Source organism: Triticum dicoccoides, chromosome 7A, assembly GCF_002162155.2.
Source record: "Triticum dicoccoides isolate Atlit2015 ecotype Zavitan chromosome 7A, WEW_v2.0, whole genome shotgun sequence".
In the NCBI taxonomy this organism is placed as follows: Eukaryota; Viridiplantae; Streptophyta; class Magnoliopsida; order Poales; family Poaceae; genus Triticum; species Triticum dicoccoides.
Genome location: NC_041392.1, coordinates 359,865,059 through 359,876,050, shown reverse-complemented (window position 1 = coordinate 359,876,050; position 10,992 = coordinate 359,865,059). Strand labels below are relative to the sequence as shown.

The 10,992-nt window shown below is 46.6% G+C and overlaps 1 long non-coding RNA gene across 1 annotated transcript; it reads left to right on the top strand.

The window, feature by feature from the left end:
- The first annotated feature begins 468 nt into the window (after window positions 1-468).
- LOC119327999 lies at window positions 469-1,365 on the top strand. The gene is made up of 2 exons (XR_005158791.1): window positions 469-690; window positions 857-1,365. It is a non-coding gene; the product is annotated as an uncharacterized LOC119327999 (long non-coding RNA).
- Window positions 1,366-10,992: the final 9,627 nt, after the last annotated feature.

Sequence of the window (10,992 nt, the reverse complement as noted above, 5' to 3'; positions counted from 1 at the left end):
GGCCTGCCCCGATCACGCTGCAGAGCATCGGCGGGGTAGGGCCTAATAAGTGCACAGGTAGGGCTGCTGAAGGGGTTGGCCCCTTTGAAGATTTCCGTTGCTGCTTCATTAGTTTTGATCTTGGGGGCGGTTTTCGATTTCCCCGCGCGTGGTGTAAAGCCAGCAGTGGTGGGGCCGCAACAGTGATGGCCCGTGAATGACTTTAACGCACGGGGTAGAAACCACCAAATTACTCTTCCCACAGGGCGCTCTTATCCTCAGCCACGTATGCTGCATGCATAGCGCGGGGTAGGTAACGGAGGCGCGTGGTGCGGAAGAGCATCTTGAAGTGGGTCCATACGTCTTAAATTGGCGGGGGAGGGCGGTGGTCGCCTATTGATGGAGCAGCTGCCCTTCCCCGCCCGGCCTATAAAAGGAGGGGCGGAGGAGGGCGAAGTCATCCACCTCTGCGCTCCTCTCTTCCTTCTTTCCTGGTTCTCTGCTTCTTTTGGTAATGCTGAAGGGAAGAGCCTGGGGCCAGTCCCGGGCTCCTGTTTGGGATTTCCCTTGGATCTGAAAGGAAGGTTCGGGTGGCGCGGTGCCGACGCTGGGAGTGGCAACCCCGACGCGCTTTCCGTCAGGTCGCCCGTGGCGTTGACATCAGTGGGAGGGGATGCGGCCAACACCACGCCACAACTCGAGATGGGCACGGTGCGTGGTAGTCGACCACTCCCCATTCTCCTTCCCTTCGCGACATCGGGGGGAGCCATAGGAGAGATTCGCTGCCAACAGGGGCGAATCTGGCTCCTCCTGGACGCAATTTTCTTTGTCAGACGGGAAGGCTCCTTGCTTTCTCACACGTCTTTGGGACATGCAGTGTCTTCTAACGTCAAGGCTCCCGGGGGCGACCATGCTCTCTGTGGGAGGGTTTAGAGAGCATGGTGCCCGGCATGGTGGTCGCGCCAAGGTCTTCGGGTGGTAGTGATGCGGACGGCGCCGACAACCCACGACGCGTTAAGAACGGGGACGACCGTTTCGACGAGTCGTGTTTGCCGGTGACTCCGTGCCACCCATCTGGTCTTACGGCAGCGTCACCATCCACGTCTGCCCTCCAGTTTCTTCCTCCATGTCGGGGAGCGGCGCCGCCCTGATCCTAGGGAGGCGCCGAATCCCAGCTGTGCGCACCTCCGGCCCCTTCGACCTCTTCTTGCAGGAGATGGACAGGGGCAAAGGCGTAACGGAGCACTTATCTTTTTTCAATCTTAAACTAGCCGGTAATTGCCAAATTTTAATTCAAATAATGTAATCTCTCAAGTCCATCTTTGTATTCTATAATGCTTGTACTTGTAACTTCATATGAATGAAAAAGATGAATCTTGTCGGGAACTCGTCATGTGTATGTCCATGCAGAGGCAAAGTGCCTCTTTAATAGAATAAACGAGCTTTCCCCGGCAGGATATCCTACCGGCACCCTCTTTCTCTGCCAGAGAACTTCGTCTGCCGGGGAACAGACAGAGGGGCCAGCCCCCCGTCAACCCCTTCTTCCCAAAGGCCACTGCGACCATCCTGACTGAAGCAGCGTTCGAGTCATGGATGGGAGCACCTAAGCTTCAAAGAGGGAGGCAAGGTTTTCCTATGCAAAGTAGCTTTACAGAATACTAATGGACAAGAGGTGAACTTATCTATTTGGCTTGCTGGGGATCGCCGTGCCGTGCAATCTTCTCGTCCTTTGCCGAAGCCAGGTTCACGGCAAGAACCTGCAACTCCATGTAAATGAGAATGAATGCAGGATGCAATCCTATCTATATGCATATGCAAATGCTCATCAAATGCTTATGCAATGATCTAGGTGTGCTTGTGCATGCATGCGATCTTAGTTGGGGCCCCCCTACAGTACTTCTTTATTTTCTCTTGCACGGGGTCATCGCCCCGGCTTGTACAAGGGGTTACAGGCAACTTTGGCAATGCCATGTACAATGGGTGGCTGCCGGGCAGGGCCCGGCAGCCTCTGTGCCTTACAGGTAGAACTTCCGGAGATGCTCAATGTTCCATGAGTTTTGCAACGGCGTGCCATCTCCGGTCTCCAGACGGACTGCGCCGGGTCTGGAGACTCGTACTACCAAGTAAGGGCCTTCCCACTTCGGTGATAACTTGCATGTACCCTTCGTGGACTGAACGCGCCTAAGGACAAGGTCACCTTCCTCAAGACATCGGGCACGAACCCTGCGGCTATGATAGTGATGCAGGGCTTGCTGATAGCATGTAGAATGCATAGCGGCCCCGAGACAGTTCTCCTCGAGTAGCACAGCATCGTCACGCCGGTGCTGATCTTGCACTACTTCATCGTAGGCAAGCACTCGAGGAGACCTGTAGATGAGTTCCATGGGGATAACTGCTTCTACCCCATAGACCAGGGAGAAGGGAGTCTGCCCGGTAGCTCGATTAGGTGTCGTTCATAGGGACCAAAGAACTACCGGCAGCTCCTCGATCCACCGCCTTCCGTGCTTCTGCAGCGTATCGAAAGTCCTTGTCTTGAGTCCATGAAGCACTTTAGCGTTCGACCTCTCAGCCTGTCCATTGCTCCAGGGGTGTGCCATAGAGGCAAATGAGATCTTGCATCCGAGGGTTTGAACATATTGCATGAAGGCGTGGCTCATGAATTGGGTGTCGTTGTCAGTCATGATCCTTGCTGGAACTCCGAAACGACACACTAGTTCTTTCAAGAACTTGATAGCTGACTGAGCAGTCACCTTCCTCATGGCAGTCACTTCTGGCCACTTTGTAAACTTGTCGATGTCAACGAACAAGAATTCAAAGCCCCCGATTGCTCGGGGGAAGGGGCCTAGGATATCGAGCCCCCAGACCAAAAATGGCCATGACAGAGGGATCGCCCGAAGAGCTTGGGCAGCCAGGTGTGTTTTCTTGGAATGTAACTGACAGGCTTCACATGTCGTGACAAGCTCAACTGCATGTTGGAGGGCTGTGGGCCAATAGAATCCTTGCCGGAATGTTTTCCCAACTAATGCCCTTGATCCAATGTGTGAGCCGCACATTCCTCCGTGAATCTCAGCCAGCGGTTCCTTTCCGTCCTCCTAGCAGACACACTTCAATTTCACACTGTTGGGCCTTCTTCTGTATAGGGTGTCATCGACAAACTGATACATACTGGCCCTCCGGGCTACTTTCCTAGCTCCATCTGGGTCGCCGGGGAGTTCTCCGGTTTGGAGGAAGCGAATGATGTGTCTTGCCCAAGTTGGAGCCTGAGGCTTGTCAACGAGGACTAGCAGCACCTCCTCAGCTACGGGAGTACCAGCCTTGTTCGCGGGGTCCATAGGCCTGGCAGGAGGGGGTGGTCCGGCAGGCTGTGAGGAGTTGTTTCCGGCAGGCTCTCTGCCGGGAGCAGATGGCTCGATCGGGAGAGGCTTACTATAGGCCAACGTTCTCCTTTTCCGGGCCATTGTGGTTGGTGATACGGAGGGTTGAGAGAGGTGGAGAACAAAAGTTTCTGGTTCCACAGAAAGCTTCTGCGCAGCACACTTTGACAGGTGATCAGCTATGCTGTTTTCCGTGCGGGGTATGTGCTATGTTTGCAACCCGTCAAAGCGCTCCTCTAACCTCCTTAGTTCCTCAACATATGCTTCCATCAATGGGCTTTGATCATCCTTGTTGACTTGTCTCACCACCAACTGTGAATCTCCTCGAATGATCAGCTTCTTGATTCCCAATTCTGTTGCAATCCTGAGCCCGACAAGGAGCCCTTCATACTCAGCTGTATTCTTTGTGGCTTCTTCCCATGCAAAGTGCATTTGGATGACGTACTTCAAATGCTCCCCGGAGGGGGCAACAAGTAGCATTCCAGCTCCTGCATCTTGTAGGGAAAAGGCACCATCAAAATACATAACAATTCTTGGGGTGATTCCTTGCCGGGGAGAGCTGTTTCCATTACTTCCTCATCAGGGGTTGGCGTCCATTCTGCAATAAACTCTGCCAATGCCCTGCTTTGAATGGTTGAAGTTCTCTCAAACTTCAAACCAAAGCCGGATAACTCCAAAGCCCACTTGATAGAGGCGAGGGTCCCGATCTTTCGATGAGATGATAACTATCGATTTGGTGGAGACGACTTTGAGAATCCGACTACAAACGTGCACGACGTTGCGCCTTAGCAATCGCTAAACCAATCTCCTGAGGTTACTGACGATGCCGGAAACACGGTCAGCCTGACCACGAAGGTCTATTCCTGCAAGCAATCGAAGAACGAGCAAGAATATGATAAAGCAATCTGAATATTGCAAATATATATGAGGTATTGATAATGGTGGGGATCCGTAAGCGGTCTTGGTCTGGTCGTTGGACACAAACGAAGTACACGAAGTTGCAATGGCTAACTTTTAACTAAACAAATCCCAAGGAAAAGCTACTAGATGGATCTACTTATATAGGAGCAAGGGGTGGCGGCCAAGGAGGTGGGAGGACGTCCCAAGGCAGCCTAAAACTAAATCTAGGTCGTACAAGGCCAATGGGCCCAAGTGGAGGTGATGTAACACCTTTGGACTTGTAGTTTGACTCGGATTCTGCTGCAGCATCAGATTGTTTCGTCCACAACTCAACGCTCCGGACGAATTTGAAGGTGATTCCAATTGTGTTGGAAAGTGCACGAAATCTAGTTTCCAACAAAAAAAGAATCACCCAATTCGGAGTCCGTATGAAAAACTTGTGTGCATTTTGAGTCAGGTATGTCTATGCAGTCCGAATCTGAATCCAGAACGTGAGAGACTTGGACTCTATCTTCTCTTGGGCCAAAAGTGACGTGAGAGAACTTTTTGGACAGCAAATAAACATCTCTTTCTTCCTTATCTTCGTATGTGGATTGTACAAATGTCCCATACACCTGCAATTAGACAAAACACAAAAGTGTGTGAAGTATTTTTGTTCTGGATAACATAAATAGATTATTGAATAGTTTGCACTAGAAATCACCTGACAAATATGCATATATGCAATATTTTTGGTCATATCCAAGGTAGTCATGTCCTCATCATCCACTTGATAGAGGCGAGGGTCCCGATCTTTCGATGAGATGATAACTATCGATTTGGTGGAGACGACTTTGAGAATCCGACTACAAACGTGCACGACGTTGCGCCTTAGCAATCGCTAAACCAATCTCTTGAGGTTACTGACGATGCCGGAAGCACGGTCAGCCTGACCACGAAGGTCTATTCCTGCAAGCAATCGAAGAACGAGCAAGAATATGATAAAGCAATCTGAATATTGCAAATATATATGAGGTATTGATAATGGTGGGGATCCGTAAGCGGTCTTGGTCTGGTCGTTGGACACAAACGAAGTACACGAACTTGCAATGGCTAACTTTTAACTAAACAAATCCCAAGGAAAAGCTACTAGATAGATCTACTTATATAGGAGCAAGGGGTGGCGGCCAAGGAGGTGGGAGGACGTCCCAAGGCAGCCTAAAACTAAATCTAGGTCGTACAAGGCCAATGGGCCCAAGTGGAGGTGATGTAACACCTTTGGACTTGTAGTTTGACTCGGATTCTGCTGCAGCATCAGATTGTTTCGTCCACAACTCAACGCTCCGGACGAATTTGAAGGTGATTCCAATTGGGTTGGAAAGTGCACGAAATCTAGTTTCCAACAAAAAAAGAATCACCCAATTCGGAGTCCGTATGAAAAACTTGTGTGCGTTTTGAGTCAGGTATGTCTATGCAGTCCGAATCTGAATCCAGAACGTGAGAGACTTGGACTCTATCTTCTCTTGGGCCAAAAGTGACGTGAGAGAACTTTTTGGACAGAAAATAAATATCTCTTTCTTCCTTATCTTCATATGTGGATTGTACAAATGTCCCATACACCTGCAATTAGACAAAACACAAAAGTGTGTGAAGTATTTTTGTTCTGGATAACATAAATAGATTATTGAATAGTTTGCACTAGAAATCACCTGACAAATATGCATATATGCAATATTTTTGGTCATATCCAAGGTAGTCATGTCCTCATCATCCTCCCCTTCTTGAAAATAAAGCCGTCCTCGGCGTTGCTTAATCTGAAATGTGGCTAACAAAAGAGACAAGGTGTACATGTTGTATATGTATATGTCATCCATTTTTACTTCCCTTGATTTTTGCATATATGACACATGAATAGATGAGTAACTTGCATAGTTCATAAAATCTAAAGCCAAAAAATTAGCACAAGAAGTAGAAGGCATGAAAATATTGCAACTCGGTTTGCACATATAAGTGAAGCTCTTACTCATTTCAAAAGATTGACAATGTTCATCATTAAACCATCCCAACATTGGTGAATAAACCTTACTTGCATCAAATTTACATGCTACAACATGCTTAAATAAGCAAACATGCAATAAGCCATTCAACACAGAATCATCACCAAGATTAGAGGTCATATCAAAATGATTAAACATTGGTTCTTTTGCATCAATAGTTAATTCAATGGGTGCACTCAAAATTGTTGGTATTTTAGTTGTTTGATCACATGGCAAAGTCAAATTATCAACGTAGTCCTCTAAAATATGTGGTGTGATCAAAGTAGTGGGTAGCTCATCAGATGGTGCATTCAAATTGACAAGGCATTCATCATTCTCATGTAGAGATGGAAGATCAGTACCTTTGTCATTACCTCTTATGATCAACTCAGATGATGTAGCCACTCTCGGGGCCGATGTGTCACATGGTGGAGGCGATGTAGTCCTGATAACAACGGATGTGGTTGTCATAGTATGCCTAGTAGTTGAAGGAACAATCATATCAACTATTGGAATGTGCATCGTGCGCTTGTTCTCCTCGTGGCCAACACGTCGTTTTATTTCCTGTTCAGCTTTGCAAGCAAGATGAAACAAATGGTCCATAGGATAACACTCTTCATGAATTAGTATCTCTTGAATATCACGGTTTAATCCTCCCCAAAATCTATCCATAAAATCATCTTCACTTTCTTCTAAAGAGGAATGCAACAAGGTAGTTTGTAAATCATCATAATATTTTGTTACCGTTTCACTACCTTGTTTTAAGTGTTGCAACTTCTTAATCATGTCACGAGTATAATAAGCAGGGACGAAAGTATGTTGCATGGCAAGTTTCAAATCATCCCAAGTAGTAGGTATATAATCAGGGTGTAACCGACAATATTCACTCCACCAAACCAAAGCATAACCAGTGAAAGAACCAACCGCAACCTTAACCTTTTTATGTTCATTGAAATTATGGGAAGCAAATATATTTTTTATGTTGAACTCCCATTCAATATATAAAGCAGGTTTAAAACGGCCATTAAATGGTGGTATAGATACATTAACCTGATCATGTGCATTTGGATGTTTGTGCACCTCTCGTGACGGTTGTGGTATTTGCAAAGGTGGTGGCACGTCTCCCGCGATCGACAAAGCCCATGAATTGACTCTGGATCCTGTCATGATCAGTAGAACAAGAAACAAAACCCAAAAATAATGTTCCTATAACTACTAGGATGTGGTGGTAAAACGCTCACAGTAAAGGAAATATCAATGTCTTACAAGTTCTTACCATGCAGCAGGCGGTGATCGGCAACCAGCGGTGTCAAGTAACTCCGAATATTGAGTAAAGCGATTGCCAGGGGAGCGTACGTATACACGGTGTAGAAATATGTGGAGCTGGGTTGGCTATACATGGTAGCAAAAGATTAGCAATAATCAATTCAAAGATGCAATGTTGAATAAACGCTCAACGACGGTACTGTGCTGGTCCTAGGCTAGACCGGACTAGAGACGCGAGCCTAGAACACTAATAAGGTCACGGCGTAGCACAACTAGCATCAATGAAGGATACTAAGTAGCTCTTGACAGCAAGATATAAGTGAAGATCACAACGGCAGTGAAGATAATGATGAAAAATAACTGCCAAGCAGGATATACAACAACTCTCTCTCCAACTTTCCTCTTGAAAAGTTTGAGACAATTTTCTGATAAATTCTTTCAAAGAATGCTACTAACTCAAGTTTTCCAATGCAAAAAGAATCACTCAATTCCGAGTTGATATGAGGAGTCAAAGAATTCTAAAACTGGCCTGAAAAATTGGAACAAGTTGTGTTCACGAACTTCGGAGGGCAAAAAGACCTATTTAGAAGCCGATTTTGAGGTGTCAAATATTGAACAAGCTTCTGCAACTATTTAGATGCGGCTCGTCGCTATCTTCAATTTGAGTACTCACGGAGCCAAAACGGACTTCGTATGAGGAAGATACACCTGTTTTACTGAACAGTGCGCAAAACAGATTCCAATCCGAATTCAGGTACGAGATTGATTCTAGATAGATCCAATTTTTTTTCTTCTCTCTTTTTTTTCTCACGCTTTTTTTTCTTTTCCTTTTTTTTTCTCTCTCCCTCTTTCCAAAACAAACTAGATAAGATGTAGATTGGATCAAGCAAAGCTGGGAACGATCTCAACTATGATTATGACAATGAACGGTGGGTAGCACGTGGAGGAAATTGATGGATGGGTGGTGGACAGCGGAAGGGATAACGATGCAGCGGCGACGTGACTAATGTGAACAGAACTCGAAACTCTAAACGACGTAGACACTAAGACCAGCAACTCGACACGAGATGCAACCGATAATTCAACTATGCAAGCAATGAAAAGAAAATTGCAAAGGCTCAGACTGGCTTGGACAAAGGATGAATAGATCTAACTCTTTTTTGTGGATTTTTCTTGGACAATAGGTAAGAAAATAAATCTAATCTAGGAAAACTGGAAATTCTCACCGAGCAACCTGAAAACTGATACCACTTGATAGAGGCGAGGGTCCCGATCTTTCGATGAGATGATAACTATCGATTTGGTGGAGACGACTTTGACAATCCGACTACAAACGTGCACGACGTTGCGCCTTAGCAATCGCTAAACCAATTTCCTGAGGTTACTGACGATGCCGGAAGCACGGTCAGCCTGACCACGAAGGTCTATTCCTGCAAGGAATCGAAGAACGAGCAAGAATATGATAAAGCAATCTGAATATTGCAAATATACATGAGGTATTGATAATGGTGGGGATCCGTAAGTGGTCTTGGTCTGGTCATTGGACACAAACGAAGTACACGAAGTTGCAATGGCTAACTTTTAACTAAACAAATCCCAAGGAAAAGCTACTAGATGGATCTATTTATATAGGAGCAAGGGGTGGCGGCCAAGGATGTGGGAGGACGTCCCAAGGCAGCCTAAAACTAAATCTAGGTCGTACAAGGCCAATGGGCCCAAGTGGAGGTGATGTAACACCTTTGGACTTGTAGTTTGACTCGGATTCTGCTGCAGCATCAGATTGTTTCGTCCACAACTCAACGCTCCGGACGAATTTGAAGGTGATTCCAATTGGGTTGGAAAGTTCACGAAATCTAGTTTCCAACAAAAAAAGAATCACCCAATTCGGAGTCCGTATGAAAAACTTGGGTGCGTTTTGAGTCAGGTATGTCTATGCAGTCCGAATCTGAATCCAGAACGTGAGAGACTTGGACTCTATCTTCTCTTGGGCCAAAAGTGATGTGAGAGAACTTTTTGGACAGCAAATAAACATCTCTTTCTTCCTTATCTTCATATGTGGATTGTACAAATGTCCCATACACCTGCAATTAGACAAAACACAAAAGTGTGTGAAGTATTTTTGTTCTGGATAACATAAATAGATTATTGAATAGTTTGCACTAGAAATCACCTGACAAATATGCATATATGCAATATTTTTGGTCATATCCAAGGTAGTCATGTCCTCATCACCACTCCACTATATTACCAGTAGCCTCAGGGTTTTGGAGTATCCTCTGTTGGGGAAAGCAGTAATTTCGAAAAATTTCCTACGCACACACAAGATCATGGTGATGCATAGCAACGAGAGGGGAGAGTATCGTCTACGTACCCTCGTAGACCGTAAGTGGAAGCGTTATGACAATGCGGTTGATGTAGTCGTACGTCTTCACAATCGATCGATCTAGCACTAAAGGTACATCACCTCCGCGATCGACACACGTTCGGCTCGGTGACGTCCCGTGAACTCACAATCCAGTAGAGCTTCGAGGGAGAGTTTCGTTAGCACGACGGCGTGATGACGGTGATGATGCTGCTACCGGAATAGGGCTTCGCCTAAGCACCGCTATGATATGACCGAGGTGGATTATGGTGGAGGGGGCACCGCACACGGCTAAAAGATCAATGATCAACTTGTGTGTCCGTGGGGTGCCCCCTCCCCCGTATATAAAGGAGTGGAGGAGGGGGAGGGCCGGCCCTCTACTATGGGACACCCTGGGGAGTCCTACTCCCACCGGGAGTACGATTCCCCCCTTCCAAGTAGTAGGAGTAGGAGAGAAGGAAGGGGAAGAGAGAAGAGAAGGAAGGAGGGGCGCCGCCCCTCCCCCTAGTCCAATTCGTACTAGGCCTTGGGGGCGCGGCCTGCCCTAGGCAGCCCCTCTCTCTCCCCTAAAGCCCAATAAGGCCCATATACTCCCCGGCAAATTCCTGTAACTCTTCAGTACTCCGATAAATACCCGAACCACTCAGAACCTTTCCGATGTCTGAATATAGCCTTCCAATATATCGATCTTTATGTCTCGAACATGTCGAGACTCCTCGTCATGTCCCCGATCTCATCTGAGACTCCGAACAAACTTCAGTCATCGAATCACATAAATCATAATACAAATCGTCACAGAACATTAAGCGTGCAGACCCTACGGGTTCGAGAACTATGTAGACATGACCGAGACACATCTCTGGTCAATAACCAATAGCGGAACCTAGATGCTCATATTGGCTCCTACATATTCTACGAAGATCTTTATCGGTCAAACCGCATAACAACATACGTTGTTCCCTTTCTCATCGGTATGTGTTACTTGCCTGAGATTCGATCGTCGGTATCTCAATACCTAGTTCAATCTCGTTACCGGCAAGTCTCTTTACTCGTTCCGTAATGCATCATCCCGCAACTAACACATTATTCACAATGC